Below are 19,352 nucleotides of genomic sequence, written 5' to 3'. Positions count from 1 at the left end.
ATCCTAGAAATATTTGGGATATGGGGCCTTGCCCAACTCTGCCCTAAGAAGTGCAGCAAGGAGTTTTTATATTTCTTTTCTTTTTTTCTTTCTTTTCTTTTCCTTGCTGGCTGGAATTCCCAGTGAGGGTTTTTCTTCACCACCAGATTAGTTCCTCTGTGACCTTTTGGGGGCAGAGGAGAAGCTCATTTGACCTGCATTGGTTTAGGCTCTGGGTGGCCTAAAATCCTGATAGCTAGAATTCTCCATCTGGTCCCATCCAGTTCCAGAGTCTGGCCCAGCCCAGCTTACTAGGATTTAAGGGTGAGATTTGGCATCAAAGCTGAGCAAGTAATTAAGGGCTTATATGTCTTCCATTGCTTTCTCTGAATGTAGTTTCTTTGAGGACCTAACTGGTATGCAGGGAGGAATGTATATGAGGCATATCTTAGAGGAAAAACTGAATGGGATATGAAAGAGGGAGAGTGAATTGTAAACGAAGAGAATAAATAATTTTTAAAAGTAGTAATATTGTGGCGCCTGGCTGGCTCATTCGGAAGAGCATGAGACCCGTGATCTTGGGGTTGTATATTCGAGCCCTGTGTTGGGTGTAGAGCTTACTAAAAAAAAAAAAAAAAAAAAAAAAAAAAAAAGTAGTAATATATAAAATAACTTCAAGGTTTTGAGCCTGAGTAACCTGGGTGAATGGCAATAGGACAGCTGTAAGGAGAAATTACTTCTAAAAAGAGAGTATATACGTTTGATTTGCACATGCTGAATTTGAGGTGCAGTTGGATACTCCACAAACAGTGCTGTTCTTGAGGCAGTAGTTATTAGGGCAGATACTAAGCCAGTATTTGCCAGGGGGCCCAGGAAACCCATATTTTGTTCTTAAGACTTTTCTTTTTCTATTCACTTCCCCAAGATTACTTTTGTCACAATTCTATTTGCTCTTTCAAACTCCGTTCAGATGCCACCTCTGGGATTGTCTTTGTGGACTGCCTCAAACAGGTGCGCCCTCTGAACTCTTAAACTTCAAGTTTTGGGTTTTTTTTTTTTTTTTTTTTTTTTTTTTTTATGGCACTTACCGCATTCTACTAGCTGGTTTTTTGTTTTGTTTTGTTTTGTTTTTTAATTGTCCAAGCACTACCAGATTATACCTTAAGTGCAGGGAACATTATACGTATGTTCCTGCAGTGCATAGCATAGCACTGAGTCCATTAATAGGAGCTCAGTAAATATTTAAATATACTTATTTAAACCTCTTTATTTTCAGCCAGTACCTCTAGTTAGAGAAATATAAATTTATTGTTATCTAGAATTCCTTTTAAAATTTTTGTATAAATTTTCCTCTTTGAAGCTTTAAGAATATCTCTTAGTGCTTGTATTTCAGAATTAACCAGCAAGTGTGTTTATCCCATTTATTTTGTTTACCCCCTTTTTGTAATTACTTTTCAGTTCCCAGGTGATGTAATTTTTTTTAACCTGAGACTTTTCTATAGATCATTTTATTTTTTTCTATACAAGTTTCACTTTAGATTTCTGAGGTTCACTGCCAAGAAATGTATGACATATTCTAGTAAGGATATCCTTTTTTTAGAGATTTGGTCTATCATAAGAATAGCTTGAACACCACCTTTACCTAAACTGACCAGACTTTTGTCCAAATCAAAATTCATTTGGCATTTACTTATCTGTTTGTTCAAAGGACCCCGAAAGATCTTCTGTGTGTTCCCTTTAGTTGGGCATTTTCCTGGTGAAAATGTATAGTGCCATTTATAAGTATGGCCCTATCCCTGGCCACTCGGTAACTCATATCAGTTACAAAAATGTTCAGTTCAGTGTTCACACCCATCACGGAAAGACCACTCTGTTTATACTTCTCCTTCCAGAGAAATGTTTGTTTATTCCTACTTTTGTTTTCTGGTCCTAATCCAGTTCTCTGTCTAAGATAAATATCCCACTAGCTTCACACTGTTTTATCCTCATAAAAACAAGTGGCCAAATACCTGTCTACTAATGAAGTTAACATCATGAAAAGATAATGGCAAATGAGATTCAGATGAATAAAGGAATGCTTATTTTGGTTTCTCATGGACATGGTTAAAAAAACAAACAAACCCCAAACCTAAGTTTACTAGTACATAAACCATATACTATTACAACTTCACTGGGTTATCAGAAGTTCATTTCTCCCATTTGAATTTTATGGGTATCAGTTTTGAAATAAGTGGGCCAACCAGGGCTTGAAAGTATTTATTTCACCCATAAATCACGCCTATTCTCAAATGGTAATAAGAGTTGACAGCGGTTTTTATTTTCCAAAGACTGCACTTTAGTTAGGGAAGAGGAGAGGTTCTGATAGTCGACTCTCTGCAACCTTTATTCTGTGAGATTTCTTGCTCCCTGTTTCCTAAAGATGTAGTGACAGATTAACCAGAATCAAAGGTATTGCAATCTGATCTCTGGGAGGTTCCTTCTCCGTATTATTCTTTGTGATTTCTTCTTCATTGATGCTATACCTTTAATTTGCCACTTTAATTTGCTTGGATGAGGTAATTTCTTAGTGGGATAGGGATAGAAAACACCAGGGGGAGAGATTATTTTCTGAGTATTGCTTTTTAAGGCCCCGAGTTTCCTCTTAATCCCCAGGTCTTTGATTTGAATTTTATATCTGAGACAGGAGCACCTGTGACTCCAGGTGGCTGCTGTCATCTCCCAGTAGTCTAGGAGGGGGCCATCAGGCGTTGGAGGATCTTGTACTTAGATGTTGTTGAGAAAGTTAGGAATATTCCCTGCCCCCCATGAGTAGGATAAGCTAAAGGTCCTTTTAATTGAATCATTTCTTTTCCTTGGCAAAGACAACGAAAGATCTGTTTAGCCCATGCAATGTAGTGGTGATAGTTTCAAAGCAGAAACAAGCCATGCTGTAGGATTAGGAGGCTGAAGTTAGGAATTGCATGCGATGCAAACCAATTTTTTGGGGTGCCTGGGTGGCTCAGTCGGTTAAGTGTCCTACTCTTGATTTCAGCTCAGGTCATGATCTCACGGTTTGTGAGTTCAAGCCCCACATCGGGCTCTGCACTGGCAGTGTAGAGCCTGCTTGGGATTCTCTCTGTCTCCTTCTCTCTCTCTCTCTCTCTCTCTCTCTTTGTTCCTCCCTCCACTCAGAAACACGCATGCATGTGCTCTCTCTCTCTCAATAAATAAACTTAAAAAAATAAAAATAAAACATATTCCCCGTGATTTTCTTTTATAAAAATTGTGGGGAGAGATGTATATCGGTTGAATGTGCTGCTGTGTATTAAAGACCAGTATTTCAGAGAAAGGGTAATTGATAAGATGGACTTAACTGTAATAGTTCACATTTCCATGGGTTTTATTTTCCAAAGCAATTGTATTGTATAGAATAGAAAACAGGCTTATTGGCCAAGGTCACAGAGATAGTTGCTGGAATGGATATGGCCAGATCTGGAACACAGACCTGAGGCATTGGGCCTCAGCCAATTTTTAGTCCTATAAGTATGGCAAGTTCCTTTGTTTTGTACTTTAATAAAAGCTGCTATGAATTTGTAACTAAAATGCATCTTTTTTTATTTTTAATGATCATAAATCTGCATTCTTTTTTTTTTTGTATTCTTTTTTTCTTAATGTTTATTTTTAAAAGAGAGAGAACAAGCGAGCACAAGTAAAGGAGGAGCAGAAAGAGAGGGAGACGGAGAATCCGTAGCGGGCTCCACGCTGTCAGCACAAAGCCCAATGTGGGGCTTGAACTCGCGAACCAGGAGATCATGACCTGAGCCGAAGTTGGATGCTCAGCTGACTGAGCCACCCAGGCACCCCTTGTGTTCTTTTGTGTGCTGAACCTTTGTGTTATTTTCATTAGATTTTGGTATTGAGGTGCTCAGAGCTATAACCTTTAACTCTTAAAGATACCTCTAAGCTCCTTCACATGGCTGGCCCTGTCTCGTTTCTCTTTGCTCTTCCCCTCACACTTAACACCAGTCAAAGTGAACTTGTCTCAGTTCCTCAAAAAGCTTTGAGCTTTCCCTTTATAAAGATGGCTTTGCCTGGAACTCACTTCCTCCATTCTACCTAACCTACTGACTCCTACCTAGTGTGGTGGTTAGGAGTGGGTGTGGGCTTTGGAACCAGACTTCACGTTTCCAGTCCTGACACCATCACTTAAGAGCTGTGAGATCTTGAATCAGTTACTGAACAGCTCTGTACTGTGCTGCTCTTTGGTACATTGGGAATAGTAGTAACCACCTCATGGCATGTTTGTGAGATTTAAATGGGTTTGCTTTTGCGATGTGAGAGCAATGCCTGGCACTTAGTATGTGCTGATATCTGGAAGCCTGTGCTGATAATGCCCGGCTCTCCAGTGGCCTAGGTATATGTACCTCCTGCTCTTTCTCATATTCATCATTGCACTTTGCACCCTACCTGCTGGACTGGAGTTGCCTGTGCACACCCCTCCCTCTCTACTTTAGGGCGAGGGATGACCATGCCATCTTTGTTTTTCTTTGTTTTTATTTTATTTTATTATTTTATTTTATTTTTTTTTTTAATTTTTTTTTTTCAACATTTATTTATTTTTGGGACAGAGAGAGACAGAGCATGAACGGGGGAGGGGCAGAGAGAGAGGGAGACACAGAATCGGAAACAGGCTCCAGGCTCTGAGCCATCAGCCCAGAGCCTGACGCGGGGCTTGAACTCACGGACTGCGAGATCGTGACCTGGCTGAAGTTGGACGCCCAACCGACTGCGCCACCCAGGCGCCCCTGTTTTTATTTTTTTTTAAGTTTATTTATTTATTTGGAGAGAGAGAGAGAGAGAGAGAGAGAGAGAGAAGCAGAGCACACAAGTGAGAGAGGGGCAGAGAGAGGGAGACAGAGAATCCCAAGCAGGCTCCGAGCTGTCGGCACAGAGCCCAACGTGGAGCATCAACCCACAAACGGTGAGATCATGACCTGACCCGAAGTCAAGAGCTGAATGCTTAACTGAGCCACCCAGGTGCCCCAACCATGCCATCTTTGTATTATTCACTTTGGGATACAGCTCTTGGCACTTAATATAGGCACTTGGGAAATGTTTGAATACATAAATAAGCAAGGCTGTGTCACCTTATGTCGTAAGCTTAACGTCTTTGACCTCAGCTTTCCTTTCCTTTAGTGGAGACCTTTTAAGCTTTTATTTGGAACTTTTGATGTGGGTAATTTTAGGACAAGGGAGGTGATAGAAACGATCATCTTCTAGTTTAGCTTTGGCTTCATTATGGAAGCTTTTGGAGTTGTAACACATTATTGCTTTAGTGTAGTTTATTCTGTGACAGAAGAGGCTGAATATAAGGACAGGCCTCCTGAAAGGTTGCTGTGTTCGTTAAAAAACGTTAAAGTGGGTTCCACAGAGAACAGGCTAGACTCATGAGGAACACCCGATTGATGTTGACCACAATCTGGATTTAATCTAATAATTGTTACAGCCTCCCTGGAAATCACAGGATTTCCCGGCATTCAGCTTTTGTTGGCAATCAGGTGTGCCTATGGCCATAATGTAGCCACTTAACTTTTCCTCCTTACTAGCTCTGTCTTTATAGTCAAGAATAAAAACAATGTAAAAGGAAAAGCTTATGTAAGAGTAAAATAGCTTCTGGCTGAAAGTAACAGATTTTTTTCTACTCTAGGGGTGGTAGTCATCTGGCATGGTCATGGCAGATCCCCTGATGGTAGGGTGTTCCAGGTGAAAATAATGCCTTACTTAGGGGAAAAGGAAGAAGGAAGAAGGGGTTTGCTATGCTGCTGTGATTCTTTTGATTAATGCCATTAAAAATTTGGAGTACTTGGAGAATGAGACTAACAATTAACTGCTGTAAACTTTTGTATTTTCAAGGGACAGTAGTAAAAAGCAAAGGTTAACTCCAAACTGGACTTTCACAACAGTGTAATTTGAAAAACAAGTTCCATTTCTTGTTTGTTCTTGCCTTCCTATGTCTTATCTGCCATGATAGAATAAGGATAATAATACAATTTAGTGAGCACAGACTATGTACAGGCACTGTTCTAATCACTTTCTATATGCAGCCAATGTATATATATGTGTGTAGTATTTACAGTTTATTATATAGCCTTTTATTCTTTCCAAAGAATTCTTTCCAAAGTAATTACTTTCTATCTCACTTTTTCCATCTAAAAACAGAAATAGAGTCTCAATTAGATGAAGTAGTGAGAGCAAAGTACTGTGCTAGGCTCATAGAGTGGCTCAGTTGTGTTAGCTAAGTAAGTAAAGAACCACTTGTTATACTGTCTTCTACTGAGTGTGACCTTTGACTTGATTGCTATCCAGGGAAATTTGTGAAAAATTTCAGAGCATTTCTACTATGGCTCCAACCGGGAAGTTAATTAGGTATATTTATCTGTGCTTCTGCTGGTGTTACCATTGTCTACCAATAAGAGATGAGAGCACTGTAACCTCTGCCCAGGCTTACTAGACCTTTCCCCATCTCCAGTCACCCCTTGTCATTGGTTCGTTCGTTCGTTCTTTCTTTCTTTTTTTTTACGTTTATTTATTTATTTTGAGAGAGAGCGAGCACAAGCGAGCACAGGGGAGGGAGGGAGGGAGGGAGGGAGGGAGGGAGAGAGAGAGAGAGAGAGAGAGAGAGAGAGAGAGAGAGAGAGAGAATCCCAAGCAGGTTCCATGTGCTTTCAGTGTGAAACCTGATTTGGGGCTCAAACTCACGAACTGCAGGATCATGACCTGAGTCAAAATCAAGACTTGAAAGCTTAACCGACTGAGCCACCCAGGCACCCGGTTCCTTATTTCTGTGCAAAGTCAGAAAACATTAGAGCAGTGTGTCTCCACATGAGGAAGTGATGCTTCCTCATTGAACTAGTCTGTTTCTCATACCAAGAGGGGACTGTGATGCATTCATGGTGTCTACACCACTTCATATTATTCTTCTTAAAGCTATACTTCCTGCAACAACAACTACTCCTTATCCTCTTGGTTTTTGAGCACTCTCCTGCCATCCTTCCTTCCCTGCATAGCCCCTAAGAGCAGGATTGGGGTGTGTGTGTGTGTGTGTGTGTGTGTGTGTGTGTGTGTATGTATCTAGGTGTGTCTGTGTAAAATAGCAGCCTCTTACCACTTGGAAGGCATTTTCCCTTGGTTAAGATGTTAAAGATATTATTGTTATGAAGAACAGTTCACTTATTTATTAGAATAATGGCTGTATTATAGGTTAACTTGATTTTTGTAGGAAAGCCATGTATTCTGACCACACTTTATAATGTTTCTGATTTGTACTCTGAACTCTAAAGTTATTGAATGGATTTGTAGACCCTATACAATAAATCTTCAAAAACTTCTATTGAACATCTTTGATATTTCAGATATAATGAATTGGTAGAATACAGAAATGAGTAAGACACATCCCTGCCCTGAGCAGTTCAGTTCCTGAGAGTTTATTTCATCCTGTTCCATTGTAACGTGTAATAGGACCTAACAGGGTACCAAGGTAGAGGCAAGGAGGCCTTACAAAAGTGCTTAATGCTTGTTAAGTGACTAAAGTCTCTAAGCTTGGTAGATGCCTTGATTTTTCAGTTTCCCCCCCCAGTTAGCACTTTCTTAGGTTTTTATCTTCCCATATAGTTAAATGCTAAATATATATGTTGTTCTCATATATGAGCTCATAATTTTTTTATTCTTGTTGTCTTTCCAGTATTGTTTCTACATGGCTCTGTAACTTCATTCTTTCTTTTTGTGTTCACAAATACTCCAGGCTTTAGATATTTTTTGTTTCATTTTTGTTTTTGTTTCTGCATTGAGAACCTTTAAGAAGTTTTCATGTTGGTATGTTTGTGATAGTAGGAATGTTACTAGTCACAGCTGGCCAGTGTCTAAATGCAGGAAATTCTCTTTTGGAATGTCATTGCTTTTCACAGGCTTAGAGGGTAATGCCTGCCCAACTGTCAATGTATGCCGTCAGTAATGACCATGTGTGTTTCATTTCCCACACCTTCTCTGCCTTGTATAGAATAAAGGGTGAAGGTTATATAAATTGATAATTTTGAGTGCATTATTAAGGGCTGGGATAGGTAAGAGGTGGTGGAGGCAGTGTCCCTGAGCAGGTGAGAGACAGTGAGACTCAGAGACCAGGGTCTATCTAGTCTTTCCCCTAGACTAGAAAAAGCAAAGCTTTTTCTCATAGGAGGCAAAGGTGCATGTGGTTAAGTGGCTTCTGTATGCCAAGCACTGTGCTAATTTCTGGGAACAAATGGAAGATTGAGACATGATCTGCTCTCAGGGAGGTTTCAGTGTAGCAGAGGAAATCACCACAAAAACCCTATCAGGTACTAACTACAGTCCATCTTCATTATTCATGGATTCTAGCTTTGTAAGTTCGCCTATTCATTAAAATTTGTTTATAACCCCAGAGTCAATATTTGTGATGTTTTTATGGTCATTCAGGGACATCCACAGAGTAGCAAATATTGGAGTCACCTGATGTGCATATTCTGAGCCCAGGTCTGGCAGGACAGCCTTTTTTTTTTTTTTTTTTTTTTTTTTTTTTTTAAATGTTTATTTATTATTGAGAGACCGAGACTGAGCGTGAGTGGGGGAGGAACAGAGAGAGAGGGAGACACAGAATCCGAAGCAGGCTCCAGGGTCTGAGCTGTTAGCACAGAGCCTGATGCGGGGTTCGAACTCAAAAACCGCGAGATCGTGACCTGAGCTAAAGTCGGACGCTTAACTGACTGAGCCACCCAGGCGCCCCAGGACAACCTTCTTATATCAGCTCTCATACTGTAAACCAGTTTTTTGTTTTTGTTTTTGTTTTCTTTTTTCAGTCTATTTAGTGTTGAGGTTGGGTTTTTTGTTTGGTTGGATTTTGTTTTTGTTTTGTATCTTTGTGCTTTTTGTTGGTGATTTTGCCATTTAAAATGACCCCAAAGTATTGGGCTGAAGTGCTGTCTAGTGTTCCTAAGGCAGGAAGGCAGTGATGTATTGTGCATATAGAGACCATATATATGTTAGGTAAGCTTCATTCAGGCATGAGTTGTAGTGTTGTTGGCTGTGATTTCAATGTTAATGAAGCAATAATACATGTATATTATATACATATATGTATATATATTTACATAAGTATCTTTTTAAAATTATTTTAGAGAGTGAGTGTGTGTGCCTGAGTGGGCAGAGGGGCAGAGAGAGAGAGAGAGAGAGAGAGAGAATCTTAAGCAGGCTCCACACTAAGTACACAGCCCGACGGTGGGCTCGATCCCATGACCCTGGGATCATGCCCTGAGCCAAAATCAAGAGTCACATGCTCAACTGACTGAGCCACCCAGACACCCCAAGATTAAATATTAATCAATTGATGAAAACACTGTGGCCACAGACCTCCAGGAACTTAACCCTGTATTTCCCCTGAAAGCAATGGTTTATTACTCTCCAATTCAGTTGTTGCAGAGACTTTGTAGAACATAAGTAGTGCAAATGATGAGAATTGATTGTACAATGGAAGTTGTGCAACGTTAGAGTGGAAAAGGTAAATGGGCAATTTATTCTGAGTTTTGGGGGCTGTTCCACCTTGAGGGAATGATGAGGTGGGGAATCAAATCAAAGCTGAATTGTAGGGCTTGAAAAATAAGTAAGTAAAGCCAAAATGGGTGTGATGCAGGAAGAAGAAACAGGATGATTATGTAGTCAGAGGTCAGGCTTGGAGGGAATAAGATAGCTAGAAGACTAGGAGGTTGTAGTCACAGTCATATTGGAAAATGGTTGGGGGTAGAAATCAAGGGTATTTTTAAAGCCAGAGAACAGCAAGCACATTTGTTGTTGGATTGACCCTTGATATGGGAACAATGTTGAGTTCCCAAGGGATGATGTTGTGATCAGAGGGCCCAGAGAGTTAACAGACAATTTCAGTGCCCATGGGGTGTAACTGTGTGCATGTTTTCAGAGATTCCAAGAACCCTGAGACACGTTCCAGGAATCTTAAAAGTCCTGGTGTAAAAGCAGATATAAAGAGGCCTGTGCAGAGTATTAAATGAGTGGCAGGGTTCTTTACTGCACAGAGTACAATACACCTTTTTGGTTTACACCCCCTTTGTACCATGGGAAGGACATGAGGAAGGATCAACAAGATTTGTTTGTTGATTAGATTTAGGGAGAAGAGGGGAGAAATGAGGTGAATAGTGAAGGGTTGGTCCAAAGTGTTGACTAATTGTCATGAGATCCTTTTTATTCTATAGAGGAGCTAGGTTGATGTTATACTTCCTCAGTTTTCTCTGTTATCTCTTGGTGTCCCAAGTTCTTCAATTTTCATTTCCCTTGTCATGTGATTTTCATTATTATAGCATTTGAGATCGGCAAACGTGCATACTTACGGTTTGGTAAATAGAGGTAATGATTCCTCTCAGTTCTGTTTGCGTGGGGGTCTGGAATGAGCCAGCTTCCTCTTGACTGTCTGTAAGGTTTCACTGACAACCATGGACACTCTGACTTGGACACTTGCTTTCCAAATTTTCCCACCGGCCACCAGGTTAGGTTTTGTATTTTTTCTCATGGGTCATCGTGATGGGGTTTGGAAACAAAGGAGAGGCAAATCATATGCATACACCACCACTGTAATTCTTCTCCAGAGTTTTCTAGAGCTGTGCTGCTCATCTGGGTAGCCACATGTGGCTGGTGGACACTTGAAATGTGGCTAGTCTGAATTGAGATGTTCTTGAAGTAGAAAATTTACAGTGGATTTTAAGGACTTAGTGTGAAGAGATGAATGGAAAACCATTCATTAATTTTTATATTGATTACATGTTGAAATAAGATTTTGTATATGTTGGCTAAATAAAATAAATTGTTAAAACTCACTTCACCTGTTTCCTTTTGCTGTTTTAAAATGTGAGTACTAGAGGGGTGCCTGGCTGGCCCAGTCAGTAGAGCATGGAACTCTTGATCTCTGGGTTGTGAGTTTGAGCCTCACACTGGTATAGAGATTACTTACAAATAAAATCTTTAAAAAATATGGGTACTAGAAAATTTTAAATTATATAGGGGACTTGCAATATATTTCTGGTGGACAGTGTTTTAGTGCTCCCTTTGAATTTCCAGGGAATAATTTGAAAATGACTATTGAGTGGCACTACTTTTTTTTTTTTTTTTTAAGTTTTTAATTTTATTCATTTTGAGAGAGAAAACACAAATTTGGGAGGGGCAGAGAGAGAGGTAGAGAGAGAATCCCAGGCAGGCTCCTCACTGTCAGCACAGGGCCCGATGTTGGGCTCAGACTCACGAACTGCGAGATCATGACCTGAGCTGAAGTCGGACGCTTCACCGACTGAGTCACCCAGGCATCCCTAGACGGTGCCACTACTAAAGACCAAATTCTTGGGACCATTTGTAGTTTTAATGTCATTGAAGTTGCTGATGTACCTGAATATAGCTCTTGTAAAAAATCCTGTCATGAATACTAAAAATCCTCTGTGCTAAGAAAACTTCTCCCTAAGAAGTTTTTTCTTTTCCTTTGGAAATACTCCTATAATAAATAAACATTCATGACATTCACGACAGTTCTGCTGGATGGTGCATGACTGAATCCCTTTAGGAATCAGGGTTATCATTAGATTGTGTTTTGGACTAATCAAATACGGTCGGATTTTTAAATGTGTAATTATTTTTCAAAGGAGCATTTGAATCTATGTCACCTTGTGCTGTGGTATAATAGAGTTTTGTTTTCCCTGAGAGTGTGACTATTTCCATAATTTAAGTGAACAGCTATTTGTGAGGCAGCCTCAGTAAATGTGTCAGAAAAGAGGTTAGTTCTAACTTAAGCACCATTTACTAAGTGCCTTCTCTCTGCTCAGTGTTAGCTGAGCTACACATGTAAACACAACAGAAAGTAAAGATGTGTGCATGTCCTCAAGAAGTTTGTCATTTGGTTTAGGAGTTCATAACAGACATTCTAACATTGTGTATGTGGTGAGGTATGAGGAGAGATTTATACCTTACAATAGTGGCAAAGCATTGAAATCTGAGAATTATTTATTACAAAAATGCAGATTCAAGGTTACTTTGGACAAACACCACTTCCACGTGTGTTTTTTTGTGTGTGGGAATTGTTCATGGCCTACAGCTGTTCTTCCCTACACCGTGACCATGGCAGTGTGTTAAGGCACAGAGACTGTCGTCTAAGGTGTGGCCAATGGGAAAAGTTGAACCATGGTTGTTGGGAGATTCTGCACTTTAAGAAACAAATAGAGAATCCTCCGGAGGCATTGCGTATAGAGCCCATTCTGTCTTCCCTTTATAGATGTTGAAACCTCTTCAGAAAAGAGTCATTGTGGTGTGGGGAGTTTTTATGGGATAGATGGCCCTTGGTTTGGGTCCTGGAAAAACTTTGAGGATCTGACTTGGAGAGTTAGAGGACGGGTGTCTTCGGAGGGGAGCTGGTATGGTTGAAAGTACACAGGAGGTGGAAAAGGAATTTATCAGTGGAAGAGAGAATGCTTTATGTTAATTTGAAAGCTAATTATTTCATAGATATAATTTTCTAGCTGTTGCACTAATTTGTTCTAGAGTTTATTATTCCTAAGGGACTTTGCAATGAGTCTATTTTAGATGGCTTAATTGCCTGGAGCTTCCAGAGAATTGGCCGTGTTTTGGGGTGGGGGGGGGGGGAGAGGTGACTGACTTTCTTGGATAAAATTATTATTTGCCACATGTCATTGTGGCCAAAGTTATTTGTCTTGGCTTCGTGTTGTATATATACAGTGCAGTCATCTGTGAGTGTAGCAACTCAGATAGGACAGTGAGTACTTTTAAACACGTGCATGTAAAACACATCACGTTTGTCTAAAGCTATACAGTTTTGAGGGGTTTTCACATGCTCACGTGTAATATTTTTAACATCCTTCTAAGACAGGTAGCATAAGAATCACCATCACCCATTTATTTCCAGCTGGGGAAACTGAGGCTTAGAGAGCTGAGTTTCTTTCGTCTGAGTCACGTGGCTAGTGAGTGACTGTGCCAGAACTAGATATAGCTCTTTCCTTCCAGTCCCGGGTTCCTTTCCCTAGTATGACACCCTCTCAGCAGAGACACTGCTGACGGTGACTGCTCATCTGGTTGCTGGCATCTCCTGAGTTCCTAGTACTCAGCCTTGTCATGAGGAACTGACTCAGAGAAATGAGAGTCTGCTGATTCAGAGCCCAATATCTTTTTCCCAGCCTCTCATTTCCCAGCTTTCTCTTCTCATAAGTTGATTTCTATCCACTCCCAAGCAACTTTTTTTTAGTATCTGTGGCTACTAGAGTGGTGGCAGTAGAAGTTGTGACGTAGACTGCCATGTCTCCACAGGCAAGGGTCAAGAGGGAATCAGAAGTACTACATGCTCCAGATAAAACTTCTCCTTCTCCAGCTTTCATGTCACCAGTGGTGAGTGAAGAGAGGGCCTTGTACTCTGATACTTCTACTAAGACCCTCTCCTCCTCGTAACCCCACAACCCTGATAGCCCTGTTATACCACCACCACATCTGCCTTGAGACCGTTAGCACACGAATTCCATTTTTCTGTGTATCATCAGCATCCTGAACAGGGCCTGGCACATCAAATATTCGAAAGGATAAATAAATGGTGTCCTAAGTCTTTAGATAGCATATATTAAAGGCAAGTTCATAAATTATTCTGCAGTGCCAATGAGATACCTTTTTTTTAAGTTTATTTACTTATTGAGAGAGAGAGAGAGAGAGAGAGAGAGAGAGAGAGGATCCCAAGCAGGCTCTGCACTGTCAGCACAGAGGCCGATGCGGGGCTCGAACCCATGAACTGTGAGATCATGACCTGCGCCATAATCAAGAGTTGGATGCTTAAACAACTGAGCCACCCAGGTGCCCCAAGATATCTTTATAAATTTTAGAGGAGTGTCATATGCTTTTTATTTTGTTTAATCCCATTTGGTGTTTTATTTACAGCACAGATTAATGAATAACTTGTAGTTACAAAATTATCTCCAGGGCTATAATAGTTATAATAATAGTTATTGTTTGTGTAATGCCACTTACAGTAATTTGATTGCATGATTTATTCTTCTGTGGGATAAATAGTTGTATCTCCATGTTATAAATGTAAAATTATAAATGCTTAAAAAATTTTTTTTAATGTTGTAAATGTAAGAGAGAGGGAGATAAAGGCCTTTTTGCAATGAAACCTTCTCCAGAAAGACTGAGAGACCAGTTTTGTGTGGGACACAGGTTAGTTTACCTGAATGGAACAAGGTATGTAAAAAGGTGCAGAACGGGGGCACCTGCCTGGCTCATTCAGTGGAGCAGGGGGCACTTGGCTGGCTCTTGATCTCTGGGTTGTGATTTCAAACTCCATGTTGGATGCAGAGATTACTTAAAAATTAAAAAAAAAAAATTAAAAAGAAGGTACAAAACAATGAGAGGGCTTATTGCAGGGGGGTTTAATGCTCAGCCAGGGTAACTAAACCTGTAGTTGTGGCTTGGGTGTGTGAGCTGCTGTATTTCAGTATTTCTGTATTTCATCGTTTTAGGGCTTGGACTTGGAGTAATCCAAGCTAAGTCTGTTCCAAAGCATCAACAGAAAAGTTTCCTTATGTTATAGCTGTACATCCAAATGGAAGGGAGATGGAGATAGTGGAGAATTCTCCACTAGGTATTTTTTCCAAGCATGCTTCTCATGAATTATACAATTTGGTAAGAATAGTGACAGTTTTGATGGGGAGATTGGGAGCACTGAAAACTGGCAAAAATGCAAAGCCGTTTTTGGTCAAATGAGTAGAGCAAGCAAGCAAATGTGTTGAATAGGAATTTCTGCAACAGCTCTTCAAGGTAACTTTTTTTTTTTTTTTTCAAATTGAATTCATGTTTAATAATTACAGGTACCATGCGCCCTACCCCTTCCCCCTGCCCAGGTAGCAGCAGGGGTGGTGCAGGGGCTGGGGCATATGCCCCTAGCAGGGAGGACAGCAGTCTCATGAGTGATGTGCAGAAAATAAAAAAGGATCCTAGGGGCAGGCAGTGGTGCCCCCCAAAAGACACACCAAATTTCAAGATTTTATATATATCGCAGTGCCCCAGGGGGAGGAGAGGAGACATCAGGCAGCATCCTGGAGAGGGACTGCAGGCAGCCCCACGCCATCCTGCCTCTTCAGCCATTTTATTAGCTCAGACACACGGCACTACAGGCACCCATTGCTGCCACCACACCCCCTGCAGTCCCGGCCACTGGCCGGGTCATCCGAGTGTCCATGGGACTCCAAGTCCCCAGCCCCACCTGCCCTCAGTTGTGGTCAGACTCCTCCTCTTCTTTACTTTGTAACTGGGTGCCCTGATCACATGCTTTGCTGAGAATCAGAGACCTGTGAATGATTTCAGAGATGATGACCCCAGCCCAGTGGCTCACTTTCCAACTTCTTGAGCAGATCTGGACTGCTGATACTTATGCTAAGGTCCAAATGCTAGTGACAGCCCAGCTTGACATCAGAGTTAAACTTTAAAAGTTGTGTAATATTTTCTTGCTAAGGTTTCTAACTTTAGGAAGTCTTAAAAGTAATTGTGTGGTTATTAATTTCAGTGAAACATGGCATGAGTTGTAAAAATCATGCATAAGGAAAAGAGATTATAGATTGAAGTCTGATATCGACCCTTAAAAAAAAAGTGATTAAGGTTTTTATCTAAATTGCTGGTTAACTAGCTGATTCCAAAAAGGGTGAGTCATTTTACTGAGACAAAAAGGCAAGTAAGCCCCTTCTGGTGGGTGGCGAGTTACACAGCAGAGCCTTACAACCTTGAATTAGCAGGCCTGGTGCCTTTTTTTTTTTTTTTCCCCATGTGAAAGTTTAGAAATGAAATCAGTACAGCCACAGTTTTATTGTAACTCTCATCTCAGAACCACTGTTTCATTTATTAGGTTGGGAATCTCCAGGAGTCTCATCTTTCTTTTCCTTATTTATGTTGTCAGCATGCTGGTACTTGGTTAGATAGCCTTTTGAATAGCACTTTTTCCAAAAAAAAAAAGGTATAATATGTGTAGCTTAAAAATCCTGTCATTGTTATGTATATTGTATTGCTGCTAAGTACTAAACTAAGTCTCCAAATAAAGGGAAATTGGGAGTTTTGTTTTTAGTTAGATATTGAAAAAGAGTATATGCTATATACTTTTTTTTTTTTTTTTTGCTAGCTTATATGAATCTTAATGATAGCAATTACGTTGAAGGACAAATTGTGTTGAGTAGAATTGCACTCTTACAGGGTGAATGCTTTGCTTTTCCTTTCAGCTGTCTAAAAATGTTTTGACTCTGACAATTTCCTTACAATAAAGCCTGCAGAATTGTTATAAAGAAATCAAATGATCATTACTGGTTTGGCAGGAAGAATTTAAAAAGTAAAGTAGCTTCACCCATTGTTTGTAAATAATACATACCCTACAAATGGAAAGTAGAGAAAAATAAAAGGAGAAACAGTCTTGCTATTCAAAGACATTCTGATATTTCTTTCTGGTTCTTTTTTTTTTTAGGTTTGGGTTTTTAAAAGCACTCTTGTTATCAGAAGTACATATACAATTTTGTATCTTGTTCTTTTTATTTAACTTTGTAATGTAAGAATTTTTCTGTGCTTCACAGATTTCTTGAAGACATGCCACTTACTCACTCTTTCATTTGCTGAGACCCTTTTCTCTGCTGGGTGACAGATGCTTTGTTCCTCAAAATATGGGTATATGGGAGTGGGAAATAATCTGCATTATAATTAGGTACTGCAAAATCATCCTGAATTTTCATGTAACTTTTATCTAAAGCTGAATGCTAAATTGTCTCCCAGGTAGCTCCTCTTTTTAAGTCAGAGAAGTAATATGGATTGATTTTATTGTACACTTGAGCTAACTTTGTCAGGCTTAAAAAATCCCTCTGCTTTGGAGTCTGCCCCTCAGCCGAAGGGCTGAACTGGGCAGGGTCAAGAGAGGAGGGCAGAGCAGGCATCCTGTGGGATGGCTGGTGTGCTTGGCTCCTGTACAGGGATTGTTTACCAGAGAGCAGGGCAGGGTTCATGGCAAGGTGTCTGACAAGAGACTTAGTCACCCACAGTGCACATGACTGGGGCCTTGTCCTCACAGAGGACTGAATTCGTGAGAATCTAAACATCGTAAGTGGCATGAGGTTCAAGATGTAGGAGAAAGAATTTGACTTAATTTATCAGTCAGTGATACCCAACTGCCTCCTCCATACCCTCTTCCTAAATCAGTCCTCAGAGGGTCAGGTGTAGATGTGCACCTCCCGGCAGAATACTGTGAGGATGAGTGGTGTGGCTCACTCGTTAGCAGGGATGCCTGGACTTCACATCCTGGCTCTGGCTCTGCCTCTGCCTCTGGCAAGCTACATACTTTGGACCAGTTCCTTAACCTTTCTGTGCTCCATTCTCTCTGTTAAAAGAAGATAGTAGAGCCACCAACTTCCTGTGATCAAATTGAAACACTGTTAGAACAATGCCTGGCATTGTTAATAAGCACGTAATAAACCTAGCTGGTTATTATGTACCTTGTGTGACCCAGTTTGTACATTTTGCCAAATTTCCTGAGTGCTGAGCTTGTCAGTTAAGTTTACATGGCATTATGGCAGGTGTGTTCTTTTCTGATTGCACACTAAACTAGTCTTGTGAGGATGGGCCACTGCTTAGGTATTGTGAGCTGTTCATGATCACACATATGTGAAACAGCCAAATATTGACCGACTAGGTGTTGATCCTGGATCTGTTTCTAAAGCCCATTCTCTAAAAGCACACTGCTTCAAGAAAGGTTCCTCATCCCCTTACCTTATCCATTTGTGCTGGCCTAGCGTGAGTGCTTTTTCTTTAAAAAAAAAAATAATAATAATAATAATAAACTTCAAATTGAACTATAAGATACAGACAGAAAAGTGTACATATTCTTGTATATGTATATTCTTGCTATAAATTCACAGCACCAGCACCCAGATAAGAAACCCAGTAGTTTGCCAGCATCTCGTAACCTTTTTGTGCTTCCTTCGGGATTGTGCTTTGAAAGCTACTGGTAAAAAGGCTTGTGATCCGTTGTTCGTGGATATGGAAAAGGTTTCATGGAAGAGAGGGAATTACCCCAAGAAAAGGATGGTTAGTTGTAGTGGCTCTGGATCAGGAACCCCACACCTTCCCCTTTGTTTGTTGTTCCTTTTTTCTCATTAAGGTAATGTGAATAGGCAAAGAAAGATTTTTTATAGAAAGAATTATAGATAATAATTAGACTGGACTTTTTGGGGCCTATGTTAGGCCTTCATTTTTACTCTCTTTAAACCCATCTCTCTCAATTGTGGCTTTTGAGTTAATTTTTCATTACATACAGTGATCACTGCTTTTATCACCTGAAGAGTGTGAAGTCAAGGGAATGCAGAAATGCTTGAAACATTCCTGACTTTAATTGTCCCAACTCTAAATCAGGCATGGGAATGGATTTTTTCCTCAGATGCCAAATCTTTAGAGTTGCAGTGGGTTTCCAGAACATTGCATTGGAAGGATTTGCAGAGGAGTCTGGGGACAACAGGAAACAGTGTTCTGGTTGATTAGCGATTTTGGCTAATGGCAAAAGAGATTTGGACTAGTGTTTTCAGTACCAGTACCAGATATTTGCCTTGTATGATCTGAGTGATACTTAATGCCATTTCTTGACTTATAAACTTAGCACTATTCTCTAGGACCACTTAGTACTGGCTGTGAGAATGGAAGCAATGCACATATAGGTTAAAAAGTGGAGCTAGGGGTGCCTGGCTGGCTCCATCGGTAGAGCATGTGACTCTTGATCTCGGGGCCGTGAGTCTGAGCCCCACACTGAGGGATTGAGTTTACTTAAAAAAAAAAAAAAAAAAAAAATTGAACCAGTAGTCTTCCTTCCTTACACATATCACATGACCTCAGAGTACTTCCACACTTCCCTCATCCTCCCTCTAACATCTGATCAAGTTCATGTGAATTATGACAGTATCTGTGGTGTCAGCAGCAGTTCCAGTCAATGTATTGAACTGCAGGTGGAGTGTGGGAGTCCAGGCAGTGACTGCAGATACTTTTCTAAATGTGGAAACATGGCTGAACCTTGTGAAGGAAATAGAGAACTTTACCATGGGTAGCATTACAAATAGGTAGTAAATTTTGTATATATATTACTTAGTATTTAAGAGCAGGATATCCAGGTGCTAATGAATAACAGTATGGGTACCTATATTAGAGTATGATTCCATTTTGGGAAAGAGAAGATTGAGAAAAAAAAGATCAGACTGAGGTACAGAACAGAATTTGGGGCACTGAAGATCTAAAGATACCTTTCTCTTAGCTACTGTGTGAGCTGCTCT

At 40.3% G+C, this 19,352-nt stretch overlaps 1 protein-coding gene across 4 annotated transcripts in view; it reads left to right on the top strand.

Moving 5' to 3' along the window:
- The window catches only part of FNIP2 (folliculin interacting protein 2), a 131,572-nt gene that overhangs the window by 13,517 nt on the left and 98,703 nt on the right, over positions 1-19,352 (top strand). The window lies entirely within an intron of this gene.

The sequence above is a fragment of the Panthera leo genome, chromosome B1 (genome assembly GCF_018350215.1).
Source record: "Panthera leo isolate Ple1 chromosome B1, P.leo_Ple1_pat1.1, whole genome shotgun sequence".
In the NCBI taxonomy this organism is placed as follows: domain Eukaryota; kingdom Metazoa; phylum Chordata; class Mammalia; order Carnivora; family Felidae; genus Panthera; species Panthera leo.
The sequence above is the reverse complement of the archived record's forward strand: the minus strand, read 5'-3'. Positions and strand labels throughout refer to the sequence as shown.